Source organism: Brachyhypopomus gauderio, unplaced genomic scaffold (assembly GCF_052324685.1).
Source record: "Brachyhypopomus gauderio isolate BG-103 unplaced genomic scaffold, BGAUD_0.2 sc656, whole genome shotgun sequence".
Lineage (NCBI taxonomy): Eukaryota > Metazoa > Chordata > Actinopteri > Gymnotiformes > Hypopomidae > Brachyhypopomus > Brachyhypopomus gauderio.
Genome location: NW_027507476.1, coordinates 1 through 26,136, shown reverse-complemented (window position 1 = coordinate 26,136; position 26,136 = coordinate 1). Strand labels below are relative to the sequence as shown.

General features: G+C 44.2%; 53 non-coding genes across 53 annotated transcripts; 23 read left to right on the top strand and 30 right to left on the bottom strand.

The window, feature by feature from the left end:
- Window positions 1-135: 135 nt before the first annotated feature.
- Window positions 136-209, top strand: trnai-aau (transfer RNA isoleucine (anticodon AAU)). The gene has a single exon. It is a non-coding gene; the product is annotated as a tRNA-Ile (tRNA).
- Window positions 210-498: 289 nt separating this feature from the next.
- trnaa-agc (transfer RNA alanine (anticodon AGC)) lies at window positions 499-571 on the bottom strand. Its single transcript has one exon. It is a non-coding gene; the product is annotated as a tRNA-Ala (tRNA).
- A 333-nt stretch (window positions 572-904) lies between these two features.
- Window positions 905-978, top strand: trnai-aau (transfer RNA isoleucine (anticodon AAU)). Its single transcript has one exon. It is a non-coding gene; the product is annotated as a tRNA-Ile (tRNA).
- Window positions 979-1,267: 289 nt separating this feature from the next.
- Window positions 1,268-1,340, bottom strand: trnaa-agc (transfer RNA alanine (anticodon AGC)). Its single transcript has one exon. It is a non-coding gene; the product is annotated as a tRNA-Ala (tRNA).
- Window positions 1,341-1,673: 333 nt separating this feature from the next.
- trnai-aau (transfer RNA isoleucine (anticodon AAU)) lies at window positions 1,674-1,747 on the top strand. The gene has a single exon. It is a non-coding gene; the product is annotated as a tRNA-Ile (tRNA).
- A 289-nt stretch (window positions 1,748-2,036) lies between these two features.
- Window positions 2,037-2,109, bottom strand: trnaa-agc (transfer RNA alanine (anticodon AGC)). The gene has a single exon. It is a non-coding gene; the product is annotated as a tRNA-Ala (tRNA).
- Window positions 2,110-3,980: 1,871 nt separating this feature from the next.
- On the top strand, window positions 3,981-4,054 carry trnai-aau (transfer RNA isoleucine (anticodon AAU)). The gene has a single exon. It is a non-coding gene; the product is annotated as a tRNA-Ile (tRNA).
- A 289-nt stretch (window positions 4,055-4,343) lies between these two features.
- On the bottom strand, window positions 4,344-4,416 carry trnaa-agc (transfer RNA alanine (anticodon AGC)). Its single transcript has one exon. It is a non-coding gene; the product is annotated as a tRNA-Ala (tRNA).
- A 333-nt stretch (window positions 4,417-4,749) lies between these two features.
- On the top strand, window positions 4,750-4,823 carry trnai-aau (transfer RNA isoleucine (anticodon AAU)). The gene has a single exon. It is a non-coding gene; the product is annotated as a tRNA-Ile (tRNA).
- A 289-nt stretch (window positions 4,824-5,112) lies between these two features.
- Window positions 5,113-5,185, bottom strand: trnaa-agc (transfer RNA alanine (anticodon AGC)). Its single transcript has one exon. It is a non-coding gene; the product is annotated as a tRNA-Ala (tRNA).
- Window positions 5,186-5,518: 333 nt separating this feature from the next.
- On the top strand, window positions 5,519-5,592 carry trnai-aau (transfer RNA isoleucine (anticodon AAU)). The gene has a single exon. It is a non-coding gene; the product is annotated as a tRNA-Ile (tRNA).
- Window positions 5,593-5,881: 289 nt separating this feature from the next.
- On the bottom strand, window positions 5,882-5,954 carry trnaa-agc (transfer RNA alanine (anticodon AGC)). The gene has a single exon. It is a non-coding gene; the product is annotated as a tRNA-Ala (tRNA).
- A 333-nt stretch (window positions 5,955-6,287) lies between these two features.
- trnai-aau (transfer RNA isoleucine (anticodon AAU)) lies at window positions 6,288-6,361 on the top strand. The gene has a single exon. It is a non-coding gene; the product is annotated as a tRNA-Ile (tRNA).
- Window positions 6,362-6,650: 289 nt separating this feature from the next.
- Window positions 6,651-6,723, bottom strand: trnaa-agc (transfer RNA alanine (anticodon AGC)). Its single transcript has one exon. It is a non-coding gene; the product is annotated as a tRNA-Ala (tRNA).
- A 333-nt stretch (window positions 6,724-7,056) lies between these two features.
- trnai-aau (transfer RNA isoleucine (anticodon AAU)) lies at window positions 7,057-7,130 on the top strand. Its single transcript has one exon. It is a non-coding gene; the product is annotated as a tRNA-Ile (tRNA).
- Window positions 7,131-7,419: 289 nt separating this feature from the next.
- trnaa-agc (transfer RNA alanine (anticodon AGC)) lies at window positions 7,420-7,492 on the bottom strand. The gene has a single exon. It is a non-coding gene; the product is annotated as a tRNA-Ala (tRNA).
- A 1,102-nt stretch (window positions 7,493-8,594) lies between these two features.
- trnai-aau (transfer RNA isoleucine (anticodon AAU)) lies at window positions 8,595-8,668 on the top strand. The gene has a single exon. It is a non-coding gene; the product is annotated as a tRNA-Ile (tRNA).
- Window positions 8,669-8,957: 289 nt separating this feature from the next.
- On the bottom strand, window positions 8,958-9,030 carry trnad-auc (transfer RNA aspartic acid (anticodon AUC)). The gene has a single exon. It is a non-coding gene; the product is annotated as a tRNA-Asp (tRNA).
- Window positions 9,031-9,363: 333 nt separating this feature from the next.
- trnai-aau (transfer RNA isoleucine (anticodon AAU)) lies at window positions 9,364-9,437 on the top strand. The gene has a single exon. It is a non-coding gene; the product is annotated as a tRNA-Ile (tRNA).
- Window positions 9,438-9,726: 289 nt separating this feature from the next.
- trnaa-agc (transfer RNA alanine (anticodon AGC)) lies at window positions 9,727-9,799 on the bottom strand. Its single transcript has one exon. It is a non-coding gene; the product is annotated as a tRNA-Ala (tRNA).
- A 696-nt stretch (window positions 9,800-10,495) lies between these two features.
- Window positions 10,496-10,568, bottom strand: trnaa-agc (transfer RNA alanine (anticodon AGC)). Its single transcript has one exon. It is a non-coding gene; the product is annotated as a tRNA-Ala (tRNA).
- A 696-nt stretch (window positions 10,569-11,264) lies between these two features.
- On the bottom strand, window positions 11,265-11,337 carry trnaa-agc (transfer RNA alanine (anticodon AGC)). The gene has a single exon. It is a non-coding gene; the product is annotated as a tRNA-Ala (tRNA).
- A 333-nt stretch (window positions 11,338-11,670) lies between these two features.
- On the top strand, window positions 11,671-11,744 carry trnai-aau (transfer RNA isoleucine (anticodon AAU)). Its single transcript has one exon. It is a non-coding gene; the product is annotated as a tRNA-Ile (tRNA).
- Window positions 11,745-12,033: 289 nt separating this feature from the next.
- trnaa-agc (transfer RNA alanine (anticodon AGC)) lies at window positions 12,034-12,106 on the bottom strand. The gene has a single exon. It is a non-coding gene; the product is annotated as a tRNA-Ala (tRNA).
- A 696-nt stretch (window positions 12,107-12,802) lies between these two features.
- On the bottom strand, window positions 12,803-12,875 carry trnaa-agc (transfer RNA alanine (anticodon AGC)). Its single transcript has one exon. It is a non-coding gene; the product is annotated as a tRNA-Ala (tRNA).
- A 333-nt stretch (window positions 12,876-13,208) lies between these two features.
- On the top strand, window positions 13,209-13,282 carry trnai-aau (transfer RNA isoleucine (anticodon AAU)). Its single transcript has one exon. It is a non-coding gene; the product is annotated as a tRNA-Ile (tRNA).
- A 289-nt stretch (window positions 13,283-13,571) lies between these two features.
- trnaa-agc (transfer RNA alanine (anticodon AGC)) lies at window positions 13,572-13,644 on the bottom strand. Its single transcript has one exon. It is a non-coding gene; the product is annotated as a tRNA-Ala (tRNA).
- Window positions 13,645-14,340: 696 nt separating this feature from the next.
- On the bottom strand, window positions 14,341-14,413 carry trnaa-agc (transfer RNA alanine (anticodon AGC)). Its single transcript has one exon. It is a non-coding gene; the product is annotated as a tRNA-Ala (tRNA).
- Window positions 14,414-14,746: 333 nt separating this feature from the next.
- trnai-aau (transfer RNA isoleucine (anticodon AAU)) lies at window positions 14,747-14,820 on the top strand. The gene has a single exon. It is a non-coding gene; the product is annotated as a tRNA-Ile (tRNA).
- Window positions 14,821-15,109: 289 nt separating this feature from the next.
- On the bottom strand, window positions 15,110-15,182 carry trnaa-agc (transfer RNA alanine (anticodon AGC)). Its single transcript has one exon. It is a non-coding gene; the product is annotated as a tRNA-Ala (tRNA).
- A 333-nt stretch (window positions 15,183-15,515) lies between these two features.
- Window positions 15,516-15,589, top strand: trnai-aau (transfer RNA isoleucine (anticodon AAU)). The gene has a single exon. It is a non-coding gene; the product is annotated as a tRNA-Ile (tRNA).
- Window positions 15,590-15,878: 289 nt separating this feature from the next.
- On the bottom strand, window positions 15,879-15,951 carry trnaa-agc (transfer RNA alanine (anticodon AGC)). The gene has a single exon. It is a non-coding gene; the product is annotated as a tRNA-Ala (tRNA).
- A 333-nt stretch (window positions 15,952-16,284) lies between these two features.
- Window positions 16,285-16,358, top strand: trnai-aau (transfer RNA isoleucine (anticodon AAU)). The gene has a single exon. It is a non-coding gene; the product is annotated as a tRNA-Ile (tRNA).
- Window positions 16,359-16,647: 289 nt separating this feature from the next.
- trnaa-agc (transfer RNA alanine (anticodon AGC)) lies at window positions 16,648-16,720 on the bottom strand. Its single transcript has one exon. It is a non-coding gene; the product is annotated as a tRNA-Ala (tRNA).
- A 333-nt stretch (window positions 16,721-17,053) lies between these two features.
- trnai-aau (transfer RNA isoleucine (anticodon AAU)) lies at window positions 17,054-17,127 on the top strand. Its single transcript has one exon. It is a non-coding gene; the product is annotated as a tRNA-Ile (tRNA).
- Window positions 17,128-17,416: 289 nt separating this feature from the next.
- trnaa-agc (transfer RNA alanine (anticodon AGC)) lies at window positions 17,417-17,489 on the bottom strand. The gene has a single exon. It is a non-coding gene; the product is annotated as a tRNA-Ala (tRNA).
- A 333-nt stretch (window positions 17,490-17,822) lies between these two features.
- On the top strand, window positions 17,823-17,896 carry trnai-aau (transfer RNA isoleucine (anticodon AAU)). The gene has a single exon. It is a non-coding gene; the product is annotated as a tRNA-Ile (tRNA).
- Window positions 17,897-18,185: 289 nt separating this feature from the next.
- trnaa-agc (transfer RNA alanine (anticodon AGC)) lies at window positions 18,186-18,258 on the bottom strand. Its single transcript has one exon. It is a non-coding gene; the product is annotated as a tRNA-Ala (tRNA).
- Window positions 18,259-18,591: 333 nt separating this feature from the next.
- Window positions 18,592-18,665, top strand: trnai-aau (transfer RNA isoleucine (anticodon AAU)). The gene has a single exon. It is a non-coding gene; the product is annotated as a tRNA-Ile (tRNA).
- A 289-nt stretch (window positions 18,666-18,954) lies between these two features.
- trnaa-agc (transfer RNA alanine (anticodon AGC)) lies at window positions 18,955-19,027 on the bottom strand. Its single transcript has one exon. It is a non-coding gene; the product is annotated as a tRNA-Ala (tRNA).
- A 333-nt stretch (window positions 19,028-19,360) lies between these two features.
- trnai-aau (transfer RNA isoleucine (anticodon AAU)) lies at window positions 19,361-19,434 on the top strand. The gene has a single exon. It is a non-coding gene; the product is annotated as a tRNA-Ile (tRNA).
- A 289-nt stretch (window positions 19,435-19,723) lies between these two features.
- On the bottom strand, window positions 19,724-19,796 carry trnaa-agc (transfer RNA alanine (anticodon AGC)). The gene has a single exon. It is a non-coding gene; the product is annotated as a tRNA-Ala (tRNA).
- A 1,102-nt stretch (window positions 19,797-20,898) lies between these two features.
- Window positions 20,899-20,972, top strand: trnai-aau (transfer RNA isoleucine (anticodon AAU)). The gene has a single exon. It is a non-coding gene; the product is annotated as a tRNA-Ile (tRNA).
- A 289-nt stretch (window positions 20,973-21,261) lies between these two features.
- trnaa-agc (transfer RNA alanine (anticodon AGC)) lies at window positions 21,262-21,334 on the bottom strand. The gene has a single exon. It is a non-coding gene; the product is annotated as a tRNA-Ala (tRNA).
- A 333-nt stretch (window positions 21,335-21,667) lies between these two features.
- Window positions 21,668-21,741, top strand: trnai-aau (transfer RNA isoleucine (anticodon AAU)). The gene has a single exon. It is a non-coding gene; the product is annotated as a tRNA-Ile (tRNA).
- A 289-nt stretch (window positions 21,742-22,030) lies between these two features.
- On the bottom strand, window positions 22,031-22,103 carry trnaa-agc (transfer RNA alanine (anticodon AGC)). The gene has a single exon. It is a non-coding gene; the product is annotated as a tRNA-Ala (tRNA).
- A 696-nt stretch (window positions 22,104-22,799) lies between these two features.
- Window positions 22,800-22,872, bottom strand: trnaa-agc (transfer RNA alanine (anticodon AGC)). The gene has a single exon. It is a non-coding gene; the product is annotated as a tRNA-Ala (tRNA).
- A 696-nt stretch (window positions 22,873-23,568) lies between these two features.
- trnaa-agc (transfer RNA alanine (anticodon AGC)) lies at window positions 23,569-23,641 on the bottom strand. Its single transcript has one exon. It is a non-coding gene; the product is annotated as a tRNA-Ala (tRNA).
- A 333-nt stretch (window positions 23,642-23,974) lies between these two features.
- Window positions 23,975-24,048, top strand: trnai-aau (transfer RNA isoleucine (anticodon AAU)). The gene has a single exon. It is a non-coding gene; the product is annotated as a tRNA-Ile (tRNA).
- Window positions 24,049-24,337: 289 nt separating this feature from the next.
- Window positions 24,338-24,410, bottom strand: trnaa-agc (transfer RNA alanine (anticodon AGC)). Its single transcript has one exon. It is a non-coding gene; the product is annotated as a tRNA-Ala (tRNA).
- Window positions 24,411-25,106: 696 nt separating this feature from the next.
- On the bottom strand, window positions 25,107-25,179 carry trnaa-agc (transfer RNA alanine (anticodon AGC)). The gene has a single exon. It is a non-coding gene; the product is annotated as a tRNA-Ala (tRNA).
- Window positions 25,180-25,512: 333 nt separating this feature from the next.
- On the top strand, window positions 25,513-25,586 carry trnai-aau (transfer RNA isoleucine (anticodon AAU)). The gene has a single exon. It is a non-coding gene; the product is annotated as a tRNA-Ile (tRNA).
- Window positions 25,587-25,875: 289 nt separating this feature from the next.
- Window positions 25,876-25,948, bottom strand: trnaa-agc (transfer RNA alanine (anticodon AGC)). Its single transcript has one exon. It is a non-coding gene; the product is annotated as a tRNA-Ala (tRNA).
- Between the last annotated feature and the right edge of the window lie 188 nt (window positions 25,949-26,136).

Sequence of the window (26,136 nt, the reverse complement as noted above, 5' to 3'; positions counted from 1 at the left end):
AGAAGGAAACTGGAGGTGTCAACTAATGTCTGTGCTTGGTCGATTACCGCAGACATCCCTCCTCATACCATTTGTATACTTTCATGGAACAGGCCTACCTCAGCCACACAACTTGCAGAAAGACTCCATCATGTAGGCCGGTTAGCTCAGCTGGTTAGAGCGTGGTGCTAATAACGCCAAGGTCATGGGTTCGATCCACATACGGGCCATTGATGATAGTCTTTTGGATCAGATATGAGGCGGATTAGTGTTATTTTGGGTCTCTCAAATGCCAACTTGTATGGTGGAGATCAGAAAGTCTTGTCGGACGGTGTGGACTTTTGACATGTGCAAGCCCTTATTGTTGAGTACTCATATAGTACGAATCACATGTTTAAGGTGACACATTCTAACAGAGATTTGGCATGTAGTGTGTGAAAAGAATTATGGAAGCGTCAGGGTCAAAAAACATGCACCAATTTTCTTTTTCACTATCGAGCATGACTGAAATGCCTATAATGGAGAATGTGGGCATCGATCCCACTACCTCTCGCATGCTAAGCGAGCGCTCTACCACTTGAGCTAATTCCCCTTGTAGGCTCAGTGCTCTTGTTGTTCAGATCCTGGACAAAAGCTCAAGTCCAAACTGAGAGTGCAAAGCTCTACAGACACTGCAATTGATGATTTTTACATTTCTTTACTGTGAACAGCTGCATGGACTTGCATTTTAGCAGTGGCTCAAAGGTTGAGTAGATTTAATTTGATCGTTGACCGCCAATCAACCAAGAAGAGAAGGAAACTGGAGGTGTCAACTAATGTCTGTGCTTGGTCGATTACCGCAGACATCCCTCCTCATACCATTTGTATACTTTCATGGAACAGGCCTACCTCAGCCACACAACTTGCAGAAAGCCTCCATCATCTAGGCCGGTTAGCTCAGCTGGTTAGAGCGTGGTGCTAATAACGCCAAGGTCATGGGTTCGATCCCCATACGGGCCATTGATGATAGTCTTTTGGATCAGATATGTGGCGGATTAGTGTTATTTTGGGTCTCTCAAATGCCAACTTGTATGGTGGAGATCAGAAAGTCTTGTCGGACGGTGTGGACTCTTGACATGTGCAAGCCCTTATTGTTGAGTACTCATATAGTACGAATCACATGTTTAAGGTGACACATTCTAACAGAGATTTGGCATGTAGTGTGTGAAAAGAATTATGGAGGCGTCAGGGTCAAAAACCATGCACCAATTTACTTTTTCACTATCGAGCATGACTGAAATGCCTATAATGGAGAATGTGGGCATCGATCCCACTACCTCTCGCATGCTAAGCGAGCGCTCTACCACTTGAGCTAATTCCCCTAGTAGGCTCAGTGCTCTTGTTGTTCAGATCCTGGACAAAAGCTCAAGTCCAAACTGAGAGTGCAAAGCTCTACAGACACTGCAATTGATGATTTTTACATTTCTTTACTGTGAACAGCTGCATGGACTTGCATTTTAGCAGTGGCTCAAAGGTTGAGTAGATTTAATTTGATCGTTGACCGCCAATCAACCAAGAAGAGAAGGAAACTGGAGGTGTCAACTAATGTCTGTGCTTGGTCGATTACCGCAGACATCCCTCCTCATACCATTTGTATACTTTCATGGAACAGGCCTACCTCAGCCACACAACTTGCAGAACGCCTCCATCATGTAGGCCGGTTAGCTCAGCTGGTTAGAGCGTGGTGCTAATAACGCCAAGGTCATGGGTTCGATCCCCATACGGGCCATTGATGATAGTCTTTTGGATCAGATATGAGGCGGATTAGTGTTATTTTGGGTCTCTCAAATGCCAACTTGTATGGTGGAGATCAGAAAGTCTTGTCGGACGGTGTGGACTTTTGACATGTGCAAGCCCTTATTGTTGAGTACTCATATAGTACGAATCACATGTTTAAGGTGACACATTCTAACAGAGATTTGGCATGTAGTGTGTGAAAAGAATTATGGAAGCGTCAGGGTCAAAAAACATGCACCAATTTTCTTTTTCACTATCGAGCATGACTGAAATGCCTATAATGGAGAATGTGGGCATCGATCCCACTACCTCTCGCATGCTAAGCGAGCGCTCTACCACTTGAGCTAATTCCCCTTGTAGGCTCAGTGCTCTTGTTGTTCAGATCCTGGACAAAAGCTCAAGTCCAAACTGAGAGTGCAAAGCTCTACAGACACTGCAATTGATGATTTTTACATTTCTTTACTGTGAACAGCTGCATGGACTTGCATTTTAGCAGTGGCTCAAAGGTTGAGTAGATTTAATTTGATCGTTGACCGCCAATCAACCAAGAAGAGAAGGAAACTGGAGGTGTCAACTAATGTCTGTGCTTGGTCGATTACCGCAGACATCCCTCCTCATACCATTTGTATACTTTCATGGAACAGGCCTACCTCAGCCACACAACTTGCAGAAAGACTCCATCATGTAGGCCGGTTAGCTCAGCTGGTTGGAGAGTGGTGCTAATAATGCCAAGGTCATGGGTTCGATCCCCATACGGGCCATTGATGATAGTCTTTTGGATCACATATGAGGCGGATTAGTGTTATTTTGGGTCTCTCAAATGCCAACTTGTATGGTGGAGATCAGAAAGTCTTGTCGGACGGTGTGGACTTTTGACATGTGCAAGCCCTTATTGTTGAGTACTCATATAGTACGAATCACATGTTTAAGGTGACACATTCTAACAGAGATTTGGCATGTAGTGTGTGAAAAGAATTATGGAGGCGTCAGGGTCAAAAAACATGCACCAATTTTCTTTTTCACTATCGAGCATGACTGAAATGCCTATAATGGAGAATGTGGGCATCGATCTCACTACCTCTCGCATGCTAAGCGAGCGCTCTACCACTTGAGCTAATTCACCTACGAGGCTCAGTGTTCTTGTTGTTCAGATCCTGGACAAAAGCTCAAGTCCAAACTGAGAGTGCAAAGCTCTACAGACACTGCAATTGATGATTTTTACATTTCTTTACTGTGAACAGCTGCATGGACTTGCATTTTAGCAGTGGCTCAAAGGTTGAGTAGATTTAATTTGATCGTTGACCGCCAATCAACCAAGAAGAGAAGGAAACTGGAGGTGTCAACTAATGTCTGTGCTTGGTCGATTACCGCAGACATCCCTCCTCATACCATTTGTATACTTTCATGGAACAGGCCTACCTCAGCCACACAACTTGCAGAAAGCCTCCATCATGTAGGCCGGTTAGCTCAGCTGGTTAGAGCGAGGTGCTAATAACGCCAAGGTCATGGGTTCGATCCCCATACGGGCCATTGATGATAGTCTTTTGGATCAGATATGAGGCGGATTAGTGTTATTTTGGGTCTCTCAAATGCCAACTTGTATGGTGGAGATCAGAAAGTCTTGTCGGACGGTGTGGACTTTTGACATGTGCAAGCCCTTATTGTTGAGTACTCATATAGTACGAATCACATGTTTAAGGTGACACATTCTAACAGAGATTTGGCATGTAGTGTGTGAAAAGAATTATGGAAGCGTCAGGGTCAAAAAACATGCACCAATTTTCTTTTTCACTATCGAGCATGACTGAAATGCCTATAATGGAGAATGTGGGCATCGATCCCACTACCTCTCGCATGCTAAGCAAGCGCTCTACCACTTGAGCTAATTCCCCTTGTAGGCTCAGTGCTCTTGTTGTTCAGATCCTGGACAAAAGCTCAAGTCCAAACTGAGAGTGCAAAGCTCTACAGACACTGCAATTGATGATTTTTACATTTCTTTACTGTGAACAGCTGCATGGACTTGCATTTTAGCAGTGGCTCAAAGGTTGAGTAGATTTAATTTGATCGTTGACCGCCAATCAACCAAGAAGAGAAGGAAACTGGAGGTGTCAACTAATGTCTGTGCTTGGTCGATTACCGCAGACATCCCTCCTCATACCATTTGTATACTTTCATGGAACAGGCCTACCTCAGCCACACAACTTGCAGAAAGCCTCCATCATGTAGGCCGGTTAGCTCAGCTGGTTAGAGCGTGGTGCTAATAACGCCAAGGTCATGGGTTCGATCCCCATACGGGCCATTGATGATAGTCTTTTGGATCAGATATGAGGCGGATTAGTGTTATTTTGGGTCTCTCAAATGCCAACTTGTATGGTGGAGATCAGAAAGTCTTGTCGGACGGTGTGGACTTTTGACATGTGCAAGCCCTTATTGTTGAGTACTCATATAGTACGAATCACATGTTTAAGGTGACACATTCTAACAGAGATTTGGCATGTAGTGTGTGAAAAGAATTATGGAAGCGTCAGGGTCAAAAAACATGCACCAATTTTCTTTTTCACTATCGAGCATGACTGAAATGCCTATAATGGAGAATGTGGGCATCGATCCCACTACCTCTCGCATGCTAAGCGAGCGCTCTACCACTTGAGCTAATTCCCCTTGTAGGCTCAGTGCTCTTGTTGTTCAGATCCTGGACAAAAGCTCAAGTCCAAACTGAGAGTGCAAAGCTCTACAGACACTGCAATTGATGATTTTTACATTTCTTTACTGTGAACAGCTGCATGGACATGCATTTTAGCAGTGGCTCAAAGGTTGAGTAGATTTAATTTGATCGTTGACCGCCAATCAACCAAGAAGAGAAGGAAACTGGAGGTGTCAACTAATGTCTGTGCTTGGTCGATTACCGCAGACATCCCTCCTCATACCATTTGTATACTTTCATGGAACAGGCCTACCTCAGCCACACAACTTGCAGAAAGACTCCATCATGTAGGCCGGTTAGCTCAGCTGGTTAGAGCGTGGTGCTAATAACGCCAAGGTCATGGGTTCGATCCCCATACGGGCCATTGATGATAGTCTTTTGGATCAGATATGAGGCGGATTAGTGTTATTTTGGGTCTCTCAAATGCCAACTTGTATGGTGGAGATCAGAAAGTCTTGTCGGACGGTGTGGACTTTTGACATGTGCAAGCCCTTATTGTTGAGTACTCATATAGTACGAATCACATGTTTAAGGTGACACATTCTAACAGAGATTTGGCATGTAGTGTGTGAAAAGAATTATGGAAGCGTCAGGGTCAAAAAACATGCACCAATTTTCTTTTTCACTATCGAGCATGACTGAAATGCCTATAATGGAGAATGTGGGCATCGATCCCACTACCTCTCGCATGCTAAGCGAGCGCTCTACCACTTGAGCTAATTCCCCTTGTAGGCTCAGTGCTCTTGTTGTTCAGATCCTGGACAAAAGCTCAAGTCCAAACTGAGAGTGCAAAGCTCTACAGACACTGCAATTGATGATTTTTACATTTCTTTACTGTGAACAGCTGCATGGACTTGCATTTTAGCAGTGGCTCAAAGGTTGAGTAGATTTAATTTGATCGTTGACCGCCAATCAACCAAGAAGAGAAGGAAACTGGAGGTGTCAACTAATGTCTGTGCTTGGTCGATTACCGCAGACATCCCTCCTCATACCATTTGTATACTTTCATGGAACAGGCCTACCTCAGCCACACAACTTGCAGAAAGACTCCATCATGTAGGCCGGTTAGCTCAGCTGGTTAGAGCGTGGTGCTAATAACGCCAAGGTCATGGGTTCGATCCACATACGGGCCATTGATGATAGTCTTTTGGATCAGATATGAGGCGGATTAGTGTTATTTTGGGTCTCTCAAATGCCAACTTGTATGGTGGAGATCAGAAAGTCTTGTCGGACGGTGTGGACTTTTGACATGTGCAAGCCCTTATTGTTGAGTACTCATATAGTACGAATCACATGTTTAAGGTGACACATTCTAACAGAGATTTGGCATGTAGTGTGTGAAAAGAATTATGGAAGCGTCAGGGTCAAAAAACATGCACCAATTTTCTTTTTCACTATCGAGCATGACTGAAATGCCTATAATGGAGAATGTGGGCATCGATCCCACTACCTCTCGCATGCTAAGCGAGCGCTCTACCACTTGAGCTAATTCCCCTTGTAGGCTCAGTGCTCTTGTTGTTCAGATCCTGGACAAAAGCTCAAGTCCAAACTGAGAGTGCAAAGCTCTACAGACACTGCAATTGATGATTTTTACATTTCTTTACTGTGAACAGCTGCATGGACTTGCATTTTAGCAGTGGCTCAAAGGTTGAGTAGATTTAATTTGATCGTTGACCGCCAATCAACCAAGAAGAGAAGGAAACTGGAGGTGTCAACTAATGTCTGTGCTTGGTCGATTACCGCAGACATCCCTCCTCATACCATTTGTATACTTTCATGGAACAGGCCTACCTCAGCCACACAACTTGCAGAAAGCCTCCATCATCTAGGCCGGTTAGCTCAGCTGGTTAGAGCGTGGTGCTAATAACGCCAAGGTCATGGGTTCGATCCCCATACGGGCCATTGATGATAGTCTTTTGGATCAGATATGTGGCGGATTAGTGTTATTTTGGGTCTCTCAAATGCCAACTTGTATGGTGGAGATCAGAAAGTCTTGTCGGACGGTGTGGACTCTTGACATGTGCAAGCCCTTATTGTTGAGTACTCATATAGTACGAATCACATGTTTAAGGTGACACATTCTAACAGAGATTTGGCATGTAGTGTGTGAAAAGAATTATGGAGGCGTCAGGGTCAAAAACCATGCACCAATTTACTTTTTCACTATCGAGCATGACTGAAATGCCTATAATGGAGAATGTGGGCATCGATCCCACTACCTCTCGCATGCTAAGCGAGCGCTCTACCACTTGAGCTAATTCCCCTAGTAGGCTCAGTGCTCTTGTTGTTCAGATCCTGGACAAAAGCTCAAGTCCAAACTGAGAGTGCAAAGCTCTACAGACACTGCAATTGATGATTTTTACATTTCTTTACTGTGAACAGCTGCATGGACTTGCATTTTAGCAGTGGCTCAAAGGTTGAGTAGATTTAATTTGATCGTTGACCGCCAATCAACCAAGAAGAGAAGGAAACTGGAGGTGTCAACTAATGTCTGTGCTTGGTCGATTACCGCAGACATCCCTCCTCATACCATTTGTATACTTTCATGGAACAGGCCTACCTCAGCCACACAACTTGCAGAACGCCTCCATCATGTAGGCCGGTTAGCTCAGCTGGTTAGAGCGTGGTGCTAATAACGCCAAGGTCATGGGTTCGATCCCCATACGGGCCATTGATGATAGTCTTTTGGATCAGATATGAGGCGGATTAGTGTTATTTTGGGTCTCTCAAATGCCAACTTGTATGGTGGAGATCAGAAAGTCTTGTCGGACGGTGTGGACTTTTGACATGTGCAAGCCCTTATTGTTGAGTACTCATATAGTACGAATCACATGTTTAAGGTGACACATTCTAACAGAGATTTGGCATGTAGTGTGTGAAAAGAATTATGGAAGCGTCAGGGTCAAAAAACATGCACCAATTTTCTTTTTCACTATCGAGCATGACTGAAATGCCTATAATGGAGAATGTGGGCATCGATCCCACTACCTCTCGCATGCTAAGCGAGCGCTCTACCACTTGAGCTAATTCCCCTTGTAGGCTCAGTGCTCTTGTTGTTCAGATCCTGGACAAAAGCTCAAGTCCAAACTGAGAGTGCAAAGCTCTACAGACACTGCAATTGATGATTTTTACATTTCTTTACTGTGAACAGCTGCATGGACTTGCATTTTAGCAGTGGCTCAAAGGTTGAGTAGATTTAATTTGATCGTTGACCGCCAATCAACCAAGAAGAGAAGGAAACTGGAGGTGTCAACTAATGTCTGTGCTTGGTCGATTACCGCAGACATCCCTCCTCATACCATTTGTATACTTTCATGGAACAGGCCTACCTCAGCCACACAACTTGCAGAAAGACTCCATCATGTAGGCCGGTTAGCTCAGCTGGTTGGAGAGTGGTGCTAATAATGCCAAGGTCATGGGTTCGATCCCCATACGGGCCATTGATGATAGTCTTTTGGATCAGATATGAGGCGGATTAGTGTTATTTTGGGTCTCTCAAATGCCAACTTGTATGGTGGAGATCAGAAAGTCTTGTCGGACGGTGTGGACTTTTGACATGTGCAAGCCCTTATTGTTGAGTACTCATATAGTACGAATCACATGTTTAAGGTGACACATTCTAACAGAGATTTGGCATGTAGTGTGTGAAAAGAATTATGGAGGCGTCAGGGTCAAAAAACATGCACCAATTTTCTTTTTCACTATCGAGCATGACTGAAATGCCTATAATGGAGAATGTGGGCATCGATCTCACTACCTCTCGCATGCTAAGCGAGCGCTCTACCACTTGAGCTAATTCACCTACGAGGCTCAGTGTTCTTGTTGTTCAGATCCTGGACAAAAGCTCAAGTCCAAACTGAGAGTGCAAAGCTCTACAGACACTGCAATTGATGATTTTTACATTTCTTTACTGTGAACAGCTGCATGGACTTGCATTTTAGCAGTGGCTCAAAGGTTGAGTAGATTTAATTTGATCGTTGACCGCCAATCAACCAAGAAGAGAAGGAAACTGGAGGTGTCAACTAATGTCTGTGCTTGGTCGATTACCGCAGACATCCCTCCTCATACCATTTGTATACTTTCATGGAACAGGCCTACCTCAGCCACACAACTTGCAGAAAGCCTCCATCATGTAGGCCGGTTAGCTCAGCTGGTTAGAGCGTGGTGCTAATAACGCCAAGGTCATGGGTTCGATCCCCATACGGGCCATTGATGATAGTCTTTTGGATCAGATATGAGGCGGATTAGTGTTATTTTGGGTCTCTCAAATGCCAACTTGTATGGTGGAGATCAGAAAGTCTTGTCGGACGGTGTGGACTTTTGACATGTGCAAGCCCTTATTGTTGAGTACTCATATAGTACGAATCACATGTTTAAGGTGACACATTCTAACAGAGATTTGGCATGTAGTGTGTGAAAAGAATTATGGAAGCGTCAGGGTCAAAAAACATGCACCAATTTTCTTTTTCACTATCGAGCATGACTGAAATGCCTATAATGGAGAATGTGGGCATCGATCCCACTACCTCTCGCATGATAAGCGAGCGCTCTACCACTTGAGCTAATTCCCCTTGTAGGCTCAGTGCTCTTGTTGTTCAGATCCTGGACAAAAGCTCAAGTCCAAACTGAGAGTGCAAAGCTCTACAGACACTGCAATTGATGATTTTTACATTTCTTTACTGTGAACAGCTGCATGGACTTGCATTTTAGCAGTGGCTCAAAGGTTGAGTAGATTTAATTTGATCGTTGACCGCCAATCAACCAAGAAGAGAAGGAAACTGGAGGTGTCAACTAATGTCTGTGCTTGGTCGATTACCGCAGACATCCCTCCTCATACCATTTGTATACTTTCATGGAACAGGCCTACCTCAGCCACACAACTTGCAGAAAGACTCCATCATGTAGGCCGGTTAGCTCAGCTGGTTAGAGCGTGGTGCTAATAACGCCAAGGTCATGGGTTCGATCCCCATACGGGCCATTGATGATAGTCTTTTGGATCAGATATGAGGCGGATTAGTGTTATTTTGGGTCTCTCAAATGCCAACTTGTATGGTGGAGATCAGAAAGTCTTGTCGGACGGTGTGGACTTTTGACATGTGCAAGCCCTTATTGTTGAGTACTCATATAGTACGAATCACATGTTTAAGGTGACACATTCTAACAGAGATTTGGCATGTAGTGTGTGAAAAGAATTATGGAAGCGTCAGGGTCAAAAAACATGCACCAATTTTCTTTTTCACTATCGAGCATGACTGAAATGCCTATAATGGAGAATGTGGGCATCGATCCCACTACCTCTCGCATGCTAAGCGAGCGCTCTACCACTTGAGCTAATTCCCCTTGTAGGCTCAGTGCTCTTGTTGTTCAGATCCTGGACAAAAGCTCAAGTCCAAACTGAGAGTGCAAAGCTCTACAGACACTGCAATTGATGATTTTTACATTTCTTTACTGTGAACAGCTGCATGGACTTGCATTTTAGCAGTGGCTCAAAGGTTGAGTAGATTTAATTTGATCGTTGACCGCCAATCAACCAAGAAGAGAAGGAAACTGGAGGTGTCAACTAATGTCTGTGCTTGGTTGATTACCGCAGACATCCCTCCTCATACCATTTGTATACTTTCATGGAACAGGCCTACCTCAGCCACACAACTTGCAGAAAGACTCCATCATGTAGGCCGGTTAGCTCAGCTGGTTAGAGAGTGGTGCTAATAATGCCAAGGTCATGGGTTCGATCCCCATACGGGCCATTGATGATAGTCTTTTGGATCAGATATGAGGCGGATTAGTGTTATTTTGGGTCTCTCAAATGCCAACTTGTATGGTGGAGATCAGAAAGTCTTGTCGGACGGTGAGGACTCTTGACATGTGCAAGCCCTTATTGTTGAGTACTCATATAGTACGAATCACATGTTTAAGGTGACACATTCTAACAGAGATTTGGCATGTAGTGTGTGAAAAGAATTATGGAAGCGTCAGGGTCAAAAAACATGCACCAATTTTCTTTTTCACTATCGAGCATGACTGAAATGCCTATAATGGAGAATGTGGGCATCGATCCCACTACCTCTCGCATGCTAAGCGAGCGCTCTACCACTTGAGCTAATTCCCCTTGTAGGCTCAGTGCTCTTGTTGTTCAGATCCTGGACAAAAGCTCAAGTCCAAACTGAGAGTGCAAAGCTCTACAGACACTGCAATTGATGATTTTTACATTTCTTTACTGTGAACAGCTGCATGGACTTGCATTTTAGCAGTGGCTCAAAGGTTGAGTAGATTTAATTTGATCGTTGACCGCCAATCAACCAAGAAGAGAAGGAAACTGGAGGTGTCAACTAATGTCTGTGCTTGGTTGATTACCGCAGACATCCCTCCTCATACCATTTGTATACTTTCATGGAACAGGCCTACCTCAGCCACACAACTTGCAGAAAGACTCCATCATGTAGGCCGGTTAGCTCAGCTGGTTAGAGAGTGGTGCTAATAATGCCAAGGTCATGGGTTCGATCCCCATACGGGCCATTGATGATAGTCTTTTGGATCAGATATGAGGCGGATTAGTGTTATTTTGGGTCTCTCAAATGCCAACTTGTATGGTGGAGATCAGAAAGTCTTGTCGGACGGTGAGGACTCTTGACATGTGCAAGCCCTTATTGTTGAGTACTCATATAGTACGAATCACATGTTTAAGGTGACACATTCTAACAGAGATTTGGCATGTAGTGTGTGAAAAGAATTATGGAGGCGTCAGGGTCAAAAAACATGCACCAATTTTCTTTTTCACTATCGAGCATGACTGAAATGCCTATAATGGAGAATGTGGGCATCGATCCCACTACCTCTCGCATGCTAAGCGAGCGCTCTACCACTTGAGCTAATTCCCCTTGTAGGCTCAGTGCTCTTGTTGTTCAGATCCTGGACAAAAGCTCAAGTCCAAACTGAGAGTGCAAAGCTCTACAGACACTGCAATTGATGATTTTTACATTTCTTTACTGTGAACAGCTGCATGGACTTGCATTTTAGCAGTGGCTCAAAGGTTGAGTAGATTTAATTTGATCGTTGACCGCCAATCAACCAAGAAGAGAAGGAAACTGGAGGTGTCAACTAATGTCTGTGCTTGGTCGATTACCGCAGACATCCCTCCTCATACCATTTGTATACTTTCATGGAACAGGCCTACCTCAGCCACACAACTTGCAGAAAGACTCCATCATGTAGGCCGGTTAGCTCAGCTGGTTAGAGCGTGGTGCTAATAACGCCAAGGTCATGGGTTCGATCCCCATACGGGCCATTGATGATAGTCTTTTGGATCAGATATGAGGCGGATTAGTGTTATTTTGGGTCTCTCAAATGCCAACTTGTATGGTGGAGATCAGAAAGTCTTGTCGGACGGTGTGGACTTTTGACATGTGCAAGCCCTTATTGTTGAGTACTCATATAGTACGAATCACATGTTTAAGGTGACACATTCTAACAGAGATTTGGCATGTAGTGTGTGAAAAGAATTATGGAAGCGTCAGGGTCAAAAAACATGCACCAATTTTCTTTTTCACTATCGAGCATGACTGAAATGCCTATAATGGAGAATGTGGGCATCGATCCCACTACCTCTCGCATGCTAAGCGAGCGCTCTACCACTTGAGCTAATTCCCCTTGTAGGCTCAGTGCTCTTGTTGTTCAGATCCTGGACAAAAGCTCAAGTCCAAACTGAGAGTGCAAAGCTCTACAGACACTGCAATTGATGATTTTTACATTTCTTTACTGTGAACAGCTGCATGGACTTGCATTTTAGCAGTGGCTCAAAGGTTGAGTAGATTTAATTTGATCGTTGACCGCCAATCAACCAAGAAGAGAAGGAAACTGGAGGTGTCAACTAATGTCTGTGCTTGGTCGATTACCGCAGACATCCCTCCTCATACCATTTGTATACTTTCATGGAACAGGCCTACCTCAGCCACACAACTTGCAGAAAGACTCCATCATGTAGGCCGGTTAGCTCAGCTGGTTAGAGAGTGGTGCTAATAATGCCAAGGTCATGGGTTCGATCCCCATACGGGCCATTGATGATAGTCTTTTGGATCAGATATGAGGCGGATTAGTGTTATTTTGGGTCTCTCAAATGCCAACTTGTATGGTGGAGATCAGAAAGTCTTGTCGGACGGTGTGGACTCTTGACATGTGCAAGCCCTTATTGTTGAGTACTCATATAGTACGAATCACATGTTTAAGGTGACACATTCTAACAGAGATTTGGCATGTAGTGTGTGAAAAGAATTATGGAAGCGTCAGGGTCAAAAAACATGCACCAATTTTCTTTTTCACTATCGAGCATGACTGAAATGCCTATAATGGAGAATGTGGGCATCGATCCCACTACCTCTCGCATGCTAAGCGAGCGCTCTACCACTTGAGCTAATTCCCCTAATAGGCTCAGTGCTTTTGTTGTTCAGATCCTGGACAAAAGCTCAAGTCCAAACTGAGAGTGCAAAGCTCTACAGACACTGCAATTGATGATTTTTACATTTCTTTACTGTGAACAGCTGCATGGACTTGCATTTTAGCAGTGGCTCAAAGGTTGAGTAGATTTAATTTGATCGTTGACCGCCAATCAACCAAGAAGAGAAGGAAACTGGAGGTGTCAACTAATGTCTGTGCTTGGTCGATTACCGCAGACATCCCTCCTCATACCATTTGTATACTTTCATGGAACAGGCCTACCTCAGCCACACAACTTGCAGAAAGACTCCATCATGTAGGCCGGTTAGCTCAGCTGGTTAGAGCGTGGTGCTAATAACGCCAAGGTCATGGGTTCGATCCCCATACGGGCCTTTGATGATAGTCTTTTGGATCAGATATGAGGCGGATTAGTGTTATTTTGGGTCTCTCAAATGCCAACTTGTATGGTGGAGATCAGAAAGTCTTGTCGGACGGTGTGGACTTTTGACATGTGCAAGCCCTTATTGTTGAGTACTCATATAGTACGAATCACATGTTTAAGGTGACACATTCTAACAGAGATTTGGCATGTAGTGTGTGAAAAGAATTATGGAAGCGTCAGGGTCAAAAAACATGCACCAATTTTCTTTTTCACTATCGAGCATGACTGAAATGCCTATAATGGAGAATGTGGGCATCGATCCCACTACCTCTCGCATGCTAAGCGAGCGCTCTACCACTTGAGCTAATTCCCCTTGTAGGCTCAGTGCTCTTGTTGTTCAGATCCTGGACAAAAGCTCAAGTCCAAACTGAGAGTGCAAAGCTCTACAGACACTGCAATTGATGATTTTTACATTTCTTTACTGTGAACAGCTGCATGGACTTGCATTTGAGCAGTGGCTCAAAGGTTGAGTAGATTTAATTTGATCGTTGACCGCCAATCAACCAAGAAGAGAAGGAAACTGGAGGTGTCAACTAATGTCTGTGCTTGGTCGATTACCGCAGACATCCCTCCTCATACCATTTGTATACTTTCATGGAACAGGCCTACCTCAGCCACACAACTTGCAGAAAGCCTCCATCATGTAGGCCGGTTAGCTCAGCTGGTTAGAGAGTGGTGCTAATAATGCCAAGGTCATGGGTTCGATCCCCATACGGGCCATTGATGATAGTCTTTTGGATCAGATATGAGGCGGATTAGTGTTATTTTGGGTCTCTCAAATGCCAACTTGTATGGTGGAGATCAGAAAGTCTTGTCGGACGGTGTGGACTCTTGACATGTGCAAGCCCTTATTGTTGAGTACTCATATAGTACGAATCACATGTTTAAGGTGACACATTCTAACAGAGATTTGGCATGTAGTGTGTGAAAAGAATTATGGAAGCGTCAGGGTCAAAAAACATGCACCAATTTTCTTTTTCACTATCGAGCATGACTGAAATGCCTATAATGGAGAATGTGGGCATCGATCCCACTACCTCTCGCATGCTAAGCGAGCGCTCTACCACTTGAGCTAATTCCCCTTGTAGGCTCAGTGCTCTTGTTGTTCAGATCCTGGACAAAAGCTCAAGTCCAAACTGAGAGTGCAAAGCTCTACAGACACTGCAATTGATGATTTTTACATTTCTTTACTGTGAACAGCTGCATGGACTTGCATTTTAGCAGTGGCTCAAAGGTTGAGTAGATTTAATTTGATCGTTGACCGCCAATCAACCAAGAAGAGAAGGAAACTGGAGGTGTCAACTAATGTCTGTGCTTGGTCGATTACCGCAGACATCCCTCCTCATACCATTTGTATACTTTCATGGAACAGGCCTACCTCAGCCACACAACTTGCAGAAAGCCTCCATCATGTAGGCCGGTTAGCTCAGCTGGTTAGAGCGTGGTGCTAATAACGCCAAGGTCATGGGTTCGATCCCCATACGGGCCATTGATGATAGTCTTTTGGATCAGATATGAGGCGGATTAGTGTTATTTTGGGTCTCTCAAATTCCAACTTGTATGGTGGAGATCAGAAAGTCTTGTCGGACGGTGTGGACTCTTGACATGTGCGAGCCCTTATTGTTGAGTACTCATATAGTACGAATCACATGTTTAAGGTGACACATTCTAACAGAGATTTGGCATGTAGTGTGTGAAAAGAATTATGGAAGCGTCAGGGTCAAAAAACATGCACCAATTTTCTTTTTCACTATCGAGCATGACTGAAATGCCTATAATGGAGAATGTGGGCATCGATCCCACTACCTCTCGCATGCTAAGCGAGCGCTCTACCACTTGAGCTAATTCCCCTACGAGGCTCAGTGCTCTTGTTGTTCAGATCCTGGACAAAAGCTCAAGTCCAAACTGAGAGTGCAAAGCTCTACAGACACTGCAATTGATGATTTTTACATTTCTTTACTGTGAACAGCTGCATGGACTTGCATTTTAGCAGTGGCTCAAAGGTTGAGTAGATTTAATTTGATCGTTGACCGCCAATCAACCAAGAAGAGAAGGAAACTGGAGGTGTCAACTAATGTCTGTGCTTGGTCGATTACCGCAGACATCCCTCCTCATACCATTTGTATACTTTCATGGAACAGGCCTACCTCAGCCACACAACTTGCAGAAAGACTCCATCATGTAGGCCGGTTAGCTCAGCTGGATAGAGCGTGGTGCTAATAACGCCAAGGTCATGGGTTCGATCCCCATACGGGCCATTGATGATAGTCTTTTGGATCAGATATGAGGCGGATTAGTGTTATTTTGGGTCTCTCAAATGCCAACTTGTATGGTGGAGATCAGAAAGTCTTGTCGGACGGTGTGGACTCTTGACATGTGCAAGCCCTTATTGTTGAGTACTCATATAGTACGAATCACATGTTTAAGGTGACACATTCTAACAGAGATTTGGCATGTAGTGTGTGAAAAGAATTATGGAAGTGTCAGGGTCAAAAAACATGCACCAATTTTCTTTTTCACTATCGAGCATGACTGAAATGCCTATAATGGAGAATGTGGGCATCGATCCCACTACCTCTCGCATGCTAAGCGAGCGCTCTACCACTTGAGCTAATTCCCCTTGTAGGCTCAGTGCTCTTGTTGTTCAGATCCTGGACAAAAGCTCAAGTCCAAACTGAGAGTGCAAAGCTCTACAGACACTGCAATTGATGATTTTTACATTTCTTTACTGTGAACAGCTGCATGGACTTGCATTTTAGCAGTGGCTCAAAGGTTGAGTAGATTTAATTTGATCGTTGACCGCCAATCAACCAAGAAGAGAAGGAAACTGGAGGTGTCAACTAATGTCTGTGCTTGGTCGATTACCGCAGACATCCCTCCTCATACCATTTGTATACTTTCATGGAACAGGCCTACCTCAGCCACACAACTTGCAGAAAGCCTCCATCATGTAGGCCGGTTAGCTCAGCTGGTTAGAGCGTGGTGCTAATAACGCCAAGGTCATGGGTTCGATCCCCATACGGGCCATTGATGATAGTCTTTTGGATCAGATATGAGGCGGATTAGTGTTATTTTGGGTCTCTCAAATTCCAACTTGTATGGTGGAGATCAGAAAGTCTTGTCGGACGGTGTGGACTCTTGACATGTGCGAGCCCTTATTGTTGAGTACTCATATAGTACGAATCACATGTTTAAGGTGACACATTCTAACAGAGATTTGGCATGTAGTGTGTGAAAAGAATTATGGAAGCGTCAGGGTCAAAAAACATGCACCAATTTTCTTTTTCACTATCGAGCATGACTGAAATGCCTATAATGGAGAATGTGGGCATCGATCCCACTACCTCTCGCATGCTAAGCGAGCGCTCTACCACTTGAGCTAATTCCCCTACTAGGCTCAGTGCTCTTGTTGTTCAGATCCTGGACAAAAGCTCAAGTCCAAACTGAGAGTGCAAAGCTCTACAGACACTGCAATTGATGATTTTTACATTTCTTTACTGTGAACAGCTGCATGGACTTGCATTTTAGCAGTGGCTCAAAGGTTGAGTAGATTTAATTTGATCGTTGACCGCCAATCAACCAAGAAGAGAAGGAAACTGGAGGTGTCAACTAATGTCTGTGCTTGGTCGATTACCGCAGACATCCCTCCTCATACCATTTGTATACTTTCATGGAACAGGCCTACCTCAGCCACACAACTTGCAGAAAGACTCCATCATGTAGGCCGGTTAGCTCAGCTGGTTAGAGCGTGGTGCTAATAACGCCAAGGTCATGGGTTCGATCCCCATACGGGCCATTGATGATAGTCTTTTGGATCAGATATGAGGCGGATTAGTGTTATTTTGGGTCTCTCAAATGCCAACTTGTATGGTGGAGATCAGAAAGTCTTGTCGGACGGTGTGGACTTTTGACATGTGCAAGCCCTTATTGTTGAGTACTCATATAGTACGAATCACATGTTTAAGGTGACACATTCTAACAGAGATTTGGCATGTAGTGTGTGAAAAGAATTATGGAAGCGTCAGGGTCAAAAAACATGCACCAATTTTCTTTTTCACTATCGAGCATGACTGAAATGCCTATAATGGAGAATGTGGGCATCGATCCCACTACCTCTCGCATGCTAAGCGAGCGCTCTACCACTTGAGCTAATTCCCCTTGTAGGCTCAGTGCTCTTGTTGTTCAGATCCTGGACAAAAGCTCAAGTCCAAACTGAGAGTGCAAAGCTCTACAGACACTGCAATTGATGATTTTTACATTTCTTTACTGTGAACAGCTGCATGGACTTGCATTTTAGCAGTGGCTCAAAGGTTGAGTAGATTTAATTTGATCGTTGACCGCCAATCAACCAAGAAGAGAAGGAAACTGGAGGTGTCAACTAATGTCTGTGCTTGGTCGATTACCGCAGACATCCCTCCTCATACCATTTGTATACTTTCATGGAACAGGCCTACCTCAGCCACACAACTTGCAGAAAGACTCCATCATGTAGGCCGGTTAGCTCAGCTGGTTAGAGCGTGGTGCTAATAACGCCAAGGTCATGGGTTCGATCCACATACGGGCCATTGATGATAGTCTTTTGGATCAGATATGAGGCGGATTAGTGTTATTTTGGGTCTCTCAAATGCCAACTTGTATGGTGGAGATCAGAAAGTCTTGTCGGACGGTGTGGACTTTTGACATGTGCAAGCCCTTATTGTTGAGTACTCATATAGTACGAATCACATGTTTAAGGTGACACATTCTAACAGAGATTTGGCATGTAGTGTGTGAAAAGAATTATGGAAGCGTCAGGGTCAAAAAACATGCACCAATTTTCTTTTTCACTATCGAGCATGACTGAAATGCCTATAATGGAGAATGTGGGCATCGATCCCACTACCTCTCGCATGCTAAGCGAGCGCTCTACCACTTGAGCTAATTCCCCTTGTAGGCTCAGTGCTCTTGTTGTTCAGATCCTGGACAAAAGCTCAAGTCCAAACTGAGAGTGCAAAGCTCTACAGACACTGCAATTGATGATTTTTACATTTCTTTACTGTGAACAGCTGCATGGACTTGCATTTTAGCAGTGGCTCAAAGGTTGAGTAGATTTAATTTGATCGTTGACCGCCAATCAACCAAGAAGAGAAGGAAACTGGAGGTGTCAACTAATGTCTGTGCTTGGTCGATTACCGCAGACATCCCTCCTCATACCATTTGTATACTTTCATGGAACAGGCCTACCTCAGCCACACAACTTGCAGAAAGCCTCCATCATCTAGGCCGGTTAGCTCAGCTGGTTAGAGCGTGGTGCTAATAACGCCAAGGTCATGGGTTCGATCCCCATACGGGCCATTGATGATAGTCTTTTGGATCAGATATGTGGCGGATTAGTGTTATTTTGGGTCTCTCAAATGCCAACTTGTATGGTGGAGATCAGAAAGTCTTGTCGGACGGTGTGGACTCTTGACATGTGCAAGCCCTTATTGTTGAGTACTCATATAGTACGAATCACATGTTTAAGGTGACACATTCTAACAGAGATTTGGCATGTAGTGTGTGAAAAGAATTATGGAGGCGTCAGGGTCAAAAACCATGCACCAATTTACTTTTTCACTATCGAGCATGACTGAAATGCCTATAATGGAGAATGTGGGCATCGATCCCACTACCTCTCGCATGCTAAGCGAGCGCTCTACCACTTGAGCTAATTCCCCTAGTAGGCTCAGTGCTCTTGTTGTTCAGATCCTGGACAAAAGCTCAAGTCCAAACTGAGAGTGCAAAGCTCTACAGACACTGCAATTGATGATTTTTACATTTCTTTACTGTGAACAGCTGCATGGACTTGCATTTTAGCAGTGGCTCAAAGGTTGAGTAGATTTAATTTGATCGTTGACCGCCAATCAACCAAGAAGAGAAGGAAACTGGAGGTGTCAACTAATGTCTGTGCTTGGTCGATTACCGCAGACATCCCTCCTCATACCATTTGTATACTTTCATGGAACAGGCCTACCTCAGCCACACAACTTGCAGAACGCCTCCATCATGTAGGCCGGTTAGCTCAGCTGGTTAGAGCGTGGTGCTAATAACGCCAAGGTCATGGGTTCGATCCCCATACGGGCCATTGATGATAGTCTTTTGGATCAGATATGAGGCGGATTAGTGTTATTTTGGGTCTCTCAAATGCCAACTTGTATGGTGGAGATCAGAAAGTCTTGTCGGACGGTGTGGACTTTTGACATGTGCAAGCCCTTATTGTTGAGTACTCATATAGTACGAATCACATGTTTAAGGTGACACATTCTAACAGAGATTTGGCATGTAGTGTGTGAAAAGAATTATGGAAGCGTCAGGGTCAAAAAACATGCACCAATTTTCTTTTTCACTATCGAGCATGACTGAAATGCCTATAATGGAGAATGTGGGCATCGATCCCACTACCTCTCGCATGCTAAGCGAGCGCTCTACCACTTGAGCTAATTCCCCTTGTAGGCTCAGTGCTCTTGTTGTTCAGATCCTGGACAAAAGCTCAAGTCCAAACTGAGAGTGCAAAGCTCTACAGACACTGCAATTGATGATTTTTACATTTCTTTACTGTGAACAGCTGCATGGACTTGCATTTTAGCAGTGGCTCAAAGGTTGAGTAGATTTAATTTGATCGTTGACCGCCAATCAACCAAGAAGAGAAGGAAACTGGAGGTGTCAACTAATGTCTGTGCTTGGTCGATTACCGCAGACATCCCTCCTCATACCATTTGTATACTTTCATGGAACAGGCCTACCTCAGCCACACAACTTGCAGAAAGACTCCATCATGTAGGCCGGTTAGCTCAGCTGGTTGGAGAGTGGTGCTAATAATGCCAAGGTCATGGGTTCGATCCCCATACGGGCCATTGATGATAGTCTTTTGGATCAGATATGAGGCGGATTAGTGTTATTTTGGGTCTCTCAAATGCCAACTTGTATGGTGGAGATCAGAAAGTCTTGTCGGACGGTGTGGACTTTTGACATGTGCAAGCCCTTATTGTTGAGTACTCATATAGTACGAATCACATGTTTAAGGTGACACATTCTAACAGAGATTTGGCATGTAGTGTGTGAAAAGAATTATGGAGGCGTCAGGGTCAAAAAACATGCACCAATTTTCTTTTTCACTATCGAGCATGACTGAAATGCCTATAATGGAGAATGTGGGCATCGATCTCACTACCTCTCGCATGCTAAGCGAGCGCTCTACCACTTGAGCTAATTCACCTACGAGGCTCAGTGTTCTTGTTGTTCAGATCCTGGACAAAAGCTCAAGTCCAAACTGAGAGTGCAAAGCTCTACAGACACTGCAATTGATGATTTTTACATTTCTTTACTGTGAACAGCTGCATGGACTTGCATTTTAGCAGTGGCTCAAAGGTTGAGTAGATTTAATTTGATCGTTGACCGCCAATCAACCAAGAAGAGAAGGAAACTGGAGGTGTCAACTAATGTCTGTGCTTGGTCGATTACCGCAGACATCCCTCCTCATACCATTTGTATACTTTCATGGAACAGGCCTACCTCAGCCACACAACTTGCAGAAAGCCTCCATCATGTAGGCCGGTTAGCTCAGCTGGTTAGAGCGTGGTGCTAATAACGCCAAGGTCATGGGTTCGATCCCCATACGGGCCATTGATGATAGTCTTTTGGATCAGATATGAGGCGGATTAGTGTTATTTTGGGTCTCTCAAATGCCAACTTGTATGGTGGAGATCAGAAAGTCTTGTCGGACGGTGTGGACTTTTGACATGTGCAAGCCCTTATTGTTGAGTACTCATATAGTACGAATCACATGTTTAAGGTGACACATTCTAACAGAGATTTGGCATGTAGTGTGTGAAAAGAATTATGGAAGCGTCAGGGTCAAAAAACATGCACCAATTTTCTTTTTCACTATCGAGCATGACTGAAATGCCTATAATGGAGAATGTGGGCATCGATCCCACTACCTCTCGCATGCTAAGCGAGCGCTCTACCACTTGAGCTAATTCCCCTTGTAGGCTCAGTGCTCTTGTTGTTCAGATCCTGGACAAAAGCTCAAGTCCAAACTGAGAGTGCAAAGCTCTACAGACACTGCAATTGATGATTTTTACATTTCTTTACTGTGAACAGCTGCATGGACTTGCATTTTAGCAGTGGCTCAAAGGTTGAGTAGATTTAATTTGATCGTTGACCGCCAATCAACCAAGAAGAGAAGGAAACTGGAGGTGTCAACTAATGTCTGTGCTTGGTCGATTACCGCAGACATCCCTCCTCATACCATTTGTATACTTTCATGGAACAGGCCTACCTCAGCCACACAACTTGCAGAAAGACTCCATCATGTAGGCCGGTTAGCTCAGCTGGTTAGAGCGTGGTGCTAATAACGCCAAGGTCATGGGTTCGATCCCCATACGGGCCATTGATGATAGTCTTTTGGATCAGATATGAGGCGGATTAGTGTTATTTTGGGTCTCTCAAATGCCAACTTGTATGGTGGAGATCAGAAAGTCTTGTCGGACGGTGTGGACTTTTGACATGTGCAAGCCCTTATTGTTGAGTACTCATATAGTACGAATCACATGTTTAAGGTGACACATTCTAACAGAGATTTGGCATGTAGTGTGTGAAAAGAATTATGGAAGCGTCAGGGTCAAAAAACATGCACCAATTTTCTTTTTCACTATCGAGCATGACTGAAATGCCTATAATGGAGAATGTGGGCATCGATCCCACTACCTCTCGCATGCTAAGCGAGCGCTCTACCACTTGAGCTAATTCCCCTTGTAGGCTCAGTGCTCTTGTTGTTCAGATCCTGGACAAAAGCTCAAGTCCAAACTGAGAGTGCAAAGCTCTACAGACACTGCAATTGATGATTTTTACATTTCTTTACTGTGAACAGCTGCATGGACTTGCATTTTAGCAGTGGCTCAAAGGTTGAGTAGATTTAATTTGATCGTTGACCGCCAATCAACCAAGAAGAGAAGGAAACTGGAGGTGTCAACTAATGTCTGTGCTTGGTTGATTACCGCAGACATCCCTCCTCATACCATTTGTATACTTTCATGGAACAGGCCTACCTCAGCCACACAACTTGCAGAAAGACTCCATCATGTAGGCCGGTTAGCTCAGCTGGTTAGAGAGTGGTGCTAATAATGCCAAGGTCATGGGTTCGATCCCCATACGGGCCATTGATGATAGTCTTTTGGATCAGATATGAGGCGGATTAGTGTTATTTTGGGTCTCTCAAATGCCAACTTGTATGGTGGAGATCAGAAAGTCTTGTCGGACGGTGAGGACTCTTGACATGTGCAAGCCCTTATTGTTGAGTACTCATATAGTACGAATCACATGTTTAAGGTGACACATTCTAACAGAGATTTGGCATGTAGTGTGTGAAAAGAATTATGGAAGCGTCAGGGTCAAAAAACATGCACCAATTTTCTTTTTCACTATCGAGCATGACTGAAATGCCTATAATGGAGAATGTGGGCATCGATCCCACTACCTCTCGCATGCTAAGCGAGCGCTCTACCACTTGAGCTAATTCCCCTTGTAGGCTCAGTGCTCTTGTTGTTCAGATCCTGGACAAAAGCTCAAGTCCAAACTGAGAGTGCAAAGCTCTACAGACACTGCAATTGATGATTTTTACATTTCTTTACTGTGAACAGCTGCATGGACTTGCATTTTAGCAGTGGCTCAAAGGTTGAGTAGATTTAATTTGATCGTTGACCGCCAATCAACCAAGAAGAGAAGGAAACTGGAGGTGTCAACTAATGTCTGTGCTTGGTTGATTACCGCAGACATCCCTCCTCATACCATTTGTATACTTTCATGGAACAGGCCTACCTCAGCCACACAACTTGCAGAAAGACTCCATCATGTAGGCCGGTTAGCTCAGCTGGTTAGAGAGTGGTGCTAATAATGCCAAGGTCATGGGTTCGATCCCCATACGGGCCATTGATGATAGTCTTTTGGATCAGATATGAGGCGGATTAGTGTTATTTTGGGTCTCTCAAATGCCAACTTGTATGGTGGAGATCAGAAAGTCTTGTCGGACGGTGAGGACTCTTGACATGTGCAAGCCCTTATTGTTGAGTACTCATATAGTACGAATCACATGTTTAAGGTGACACATTCTAACAGAGATTTGGCATGTAGTGTGTGAAAAGAATTATGGAGGCGTCAGGGTCAAAAAACATGCACCAATTTTCTTTTTCACTATCGAGCATGACTGAAATGCCTATAATGGAGAATGTGGGCATCGATCCCACTACCTCTCGCATGCTAAGCGAGCGCTCTACCACTTGAGCTAATTCCCCTTGTAGGCTCAGTGCTCTTGTTGTTCAGATCCTGGACAAAAGCTCAAGTCCAAACTGAGAGTGCAAAGCTCTACAGACACTGCAATTGATGATTTTTACATTTCTTTACTGTGAACAGCTGCATGGACTTGCATTTTAGCAGTGGCTCAAAGGTTGAGTAGATTTAATTTGATCGTTGACCGCCAATCAACCAAGAAGAGAAGGAAACTGGAGGTGTCAACTAATGTCTGTGCTTGGTCGATTACCGCAGACATCCCTCCTCATACCATTTGTATACTTTCATGGAACAGGCCTACCTCAGCCACACAACTTGCAGAAAGACTCCATCATGTAGGCCGGTTAGCTCAGCTGGTTAGAGCGTGGTGCTAATAACGCCAAGGTCATGGGTTCGATCCCCATACGGGCCATTGATGATAGTCTTTTGGATCAGATATGAGGCGGATTAGTGTTATTTTGGGTCTCTCAAATGCCAACTTGTATGGTGGAGATCAGAAAGTCTTGTCGGACGGTGTGGACTTTTGACATGTGCAAGCCCTTATTGTTGAGTACTCATATAGTACGAATCACATGTTTAAGGTGACACATTCTAACAGAGATTTGGCATGTAGTGTGTGAAAAGAATTATGGAAGCGTCAGGGTCAAAAAACATGCACCAATTTTCTTTTTCACTATCGAGCATGACTGAAATGCCTATAATGGAGAATGTGGGCATCGATCCCACTACCTCTCGCATGCTAAGCGAGCGCTCTACCACTTGAGCTAATTCCCCTTGTAGGCTCAGTGCTCTTGTTGTTCAGATCCTGGACAAAAGCTCAAGTCCAAACTGAGAGTGCAAAGCTCTACAGACACTGCAATTGATGATTTTTACATTTCTTTACTGTGAACAGCTGCATGGACTTGCATTTTAGCAGTGGCTCAAAGGTTGAGTAGATTTAATTTGATCGTTGACCGCCAATCAACCAAGAAGAGAAGGAAACTGGAGGTGTCAACTAATGTCTGTGCTTGGTCGATTACCGCAGACATCCCTCCTCATACCATTTGTATACTTTCATGGAACAGGCCTACCTCAGCCACACAACTTGCAGAAAGACTCCATCATGTAGGCCGGTTAGCTCAGCTGGTTAGAGAGTGGTGCTAATAATGCCAAGGTCATGGGTTCGATCCCCATACGGGCCATTGATGATAGTCTTTTGGATCAGATATGAGGCGGATTAGTGTTATTTTGGGTCTCTCAAATGCCAACTTGTATGGTGGAGATCAGAAAGTCTTGTCGGACGGTGTGGACTCTTGACATGTGCAAGCCCTTATTGTTGAGTACTCATATAGTACGAATCACATGTTTAAGGTGACACATTCTAACAGAGATTTGGCATGTAGTGTGTGAAAAGAATTATGGAAGCGTCAGGGTCAAAAAACATGCACCAATTTTCTTTTTCACTATCGAGCATGACTGAAATGCCTATAATGGAGAATGTGGGCATCGATCCCACTACCTCTCGCATGCTAAGCGAGCGCTCTACCACTTGAGCTAATTCCCCTAATAGGCTCAGTGCTTTTGTTGTTCAGATCCTGGACAAAAGCTCAAGTCCAAACTGAGAGTGCAAAGCTCTACAGACACTGCAATTGATGATTTTTACATTTCTTTACTGTGAACAGCTGCATGGACTTGCATTTTAGCAGTGGCTCAAAGGTTGAGTAGATTTAATTTGATCGTTGACCGCCAATCAACCAAGAAGAGAAGGAAACTGGAGGTGTCAACTAATGTCTGTGCTTGGTCGATTACCGCAGACATCCCTCCTCATACCATTTGTATACTTTCATGGAACAGGCCTACCTCAGCCACACAACTTGCAGAAAGACTCCATCATGTAGGCCGGTTAGCTCAGCTGGTTAGAGCGTGGTGCTAATAACGCCAAGGTCATGGGTTCGATCCCCATACGGGCCTTTGATGATAGTCTTTTGGATCAGATATGAGGCGGATTAGTGTTATTTTGGGTCTCTCAAATGCCAACTTGTATGGTGGAGATCAGAAAGTCTTGTCGGACGGTGTGGACTTTTGACATGTGCAAGCCCTTATTGTTGAGTACTCATATAGTACGAATCACATGTTTAAGGTGACACATTCTAACAGAGATTTGGCATGTAGTGTGTGAAAAGAATTATGGAAGCGTCAGGGTCAAAAAACATGCACCAATTTTCTTTTTCACTATCGAGCATGACTGAAATGCCTATAATGGAGAATGTGGGCATCGATCCCACTACCTCTCGCATGCTAAGCGAGCGCTCTACCACTTGAGCTAATTCCCCTTGTAGGCTCAGTGCTCTTGTTGTTCAGATCCTGGACAAAAGCTCAAGTCCAAACTGAGAGTGCAAAGCTCTACAGACACTGCAATTGATGATTTTTACATTTCTTTACTGTGAACAGCTGCATGGACTTGCATTTGAGCAGTGGCTCAAAGGTTGAGTAGATTTAATTTGATCGTTGACCGCCAATC